The sequence below is a fragment of the Otolemur garnettii genome, unplaced genomic scaffold (genome assembly GCF_000181295.1).
Source record: "Otolemur garnettii isolate 467f Iridium unplaced genomic scaffold, OtoGar3 scaffold00122, whole genome shotgun sequence".
NCBI lineage: Eukaryota > Metazoa > Chordata > Mammalia > Primates > Galagidae > Otolemur > Otolemur garnettii.
Window position 1 is genome coordinate 3291275 of NW_003852517.1, and position 3005 is coordinate 3294279.

The window sequence follows — 3005 nt, forward strand, 5'->3', positions numbered from 1 at the left end:
TTTTTTTTTGAGATGAGGTCTCACTCTGGCTCAGGCTGGTCTTGAACTTGAACTCCTGAGCTCAAGCAAGCCACCCATCTTGGCCTCCCAGAATGCTAGGATTACAGGTGTGAGCCACCTCGACCTGCCTCAAGTTGCCTTTTAAACACACCAGTAAGTTTGCGTTGGCTGTTAGGTTTCCAAGGATTTTAACCATAAGTGTAAGCATCTGACTACTTAATTATGTTTAGAAATGCCTGCATATTTATATATTGAAATGTATATTATTAATATTTTATGACAAAGCACTTTTTCTTTTATTTCTTCCTTATATTAGTGTTGAAAAATCATAAGTAAAAATTACATATAAAATATTTTATCAATTCACTTACGGATAATAAAGAGGATATTAAAATATTGTATCAAAATCAAACACTGCCTGAAGCAGGAGAATCACTTGAGGCTGGGAGTTTGGGACCACCCTAAGCAACACAGAGAGACCCCTGTCTCTATAAAAAATAATTAAAAATAGCTGGCAATCACTTGAGCCCACCCAGGAATTTGAGATTGGACTGAGCTATGGTGATGCCACTGCACTCTAGCCTGGGCAACAAAGCAAGACCTTGTCAAAAGAAAGAAAGGGAGGGAGAGAGGGAGGAAGAAAACAACTTAAATCCTCACCAGCCAGAGTAGAGAAATGTAACATTTCATTTCATTTCATTTCATTTCATTTCATTTCATTTCATTTCATTTCATTTCATTTCGACAGAGTGTCTCTCTATTGCCCTGGGTAGAGTGCAGTGGCATCATCATAGCTCACTGCAACCTCATAACTCTGGGTTCAGCGATCCCCCCACCTCAGCTTCCCAAGTAGCTAAGACTACGGGCATATGCCACAGTACCCAGCTAATTTTTTCTCCTTTTAGTAGAGATGGTGTCTGGCTCTTGCCCAGGCTGGTCTTGAACACCTGAGCTCAAGCCATTCTCCTGCCTCAGCCTCCCAGATTGCTGGGATTACAGGCATGAGTCAACCTAACTGGCTGAGAAACCTTGTTTAATATGGGAAACATTCAGTTAAGACAACAAAAGAGCCATGCCTTAGAAGTGGCGCTACTCCTGACTAATCTACAAATAACTGCTTCTCAGAAAAAGTCTAAGATACGTAAGGGAATGTAACAAAATCCAGCATTCAAAGCTATAAGATTCACAATATTATGAAATATTACCAACTAAAGTTAAGAGAAAAATCAGCCAAGAGAAGCAGATTCAGAAATAATATTTGGTGGAATTAGTAGACAAAAAGCTGGAAATGTTATTATAAATGTTTTCTAAATGTTCAGGAGAAAACTCAGTGAGAAATTGAAAATAGGAAAAAATTTAAATGGAATTTCTAGAGATTAAAAGTATAAAACAACAGCTACTTGGGAAGTTGAGGCAAGAGAATAGCTTGAGCCCAAGAATTTGAGGTCACTGTAAGCTGTGATGCCACAGCACTCTACCTACCAAGGGCAACATACTGAGACTATGTCTCAAAGAAAAAAAAACATGAAAATTTCACTATAAGACATTAGTGGCAGGCTCAGCGCCTGTGGGCTCCAGCGGCTAAGGCGCCAGCCACATACACCTGAGCTGGTGAGTTCAAATCCAGCCTGGGTCCGACAAACACCAATGACAGCTGCAACCAAAAAAAATAGCCGGGCATTGTGGTGCCTGCTATTTGGGAGGCGGAGGCAGGAGAATCGCTTGAGCCCAGGAGCTGGAGGTTGCTGTGAGCTGTGATGCCACAGCACTCTATCTAGGGCAACAGCTTGAGGCTCTGCTGTCTCAAAAAAAAAAAAAAAAGACATTAATGGCAGATTAAATGCTGCAAAAGGATAGATCAGTGAGCGTGAAGAGAAAGTAATAGTATCTACCGAATATAGAACATAGGAAAAAAAAAAAAAAAGACAGGTGGCGCCTGTGGCTCAAGGGAGTAGGGCACCAGCCCCATATGCCAGAGGTGGTGGGTTCAAACCCAGCCCCGGCGAAAACTGCAAAAAAAAAAAAAAGACTAAGATTAAAAAGGACTAGGGTTAAAATAAAACAAAACCGAACAGAGCATCAGTTGCCAGTGGGATAATGATTACACCTAGTAATACATGTAATTGTAGTTCCAGTAAGAAGTAGGGCAGGAAAATACCATATAAAGAAATAACAGCAGAAGGCCAGGCCCGGTGTCTCACACCTGTAATCCTAGCACTCTGAGAGGCCAAGACCTGAGCTCACACGTTTGACAGCATCCTCAGCAACAGTGAGACTCCATCTCTAAAAATAGCCAGTTGTTGTGACCAGCACCTGTAGTCCCAGCTACTTGGGAGGCTGAGGCAATACAATTGTTTGAGCCCAAGAATTGGAGGTTGCTGTGAGCTATGATGCTATGGCATCTACCCAGGATGACAAAATGGGACTCTGTTTCAGAAAAGAAAAAAAGAAAGAAAGAACAGCAGAAAAATGTAAAATCTGATGAAAATTAGAAGCCCACAGATCCAAGAAATTCAATGAAACTCAGCCAGGATAAACATACAGTCCAACCACGCCAAGGCACATTATGATCAATCTATTGAAAATCAATTATAAATTTTCGAAAAAACCCTCAAAAGTAACTAGAGAAAAAAAGACACATTACATACAAATTAACTAAGATAAGAACAACCTCAGTTTTCTTACTAAAAACTATGCAAGCTAGAAGATAGTAAAATATTGTTAGCGTGCTGAAAGAAAGAAAAATACCCCGTCACCCTGTAATTCAATATCTGGCCAAATTATCCTTTAAAAATGAAGGCAGAGATGGGCGGCACCTGTAGCTCAGTGGGTAGGGCCCTGGCCACATACATTGAGGCTGGCGGGTTCAAACCCAGCCAGGTCAGCTAAACAGTGATAACTGCAACCAAAAAATAGCCGAGTGTTGTGGCGGGCACCTGTAGTCCTAGCTACTTGGGAGGCTGAGGCAAGAGAATTGCTTAAGCCCAAGAGTTTGAGGTTGCTGT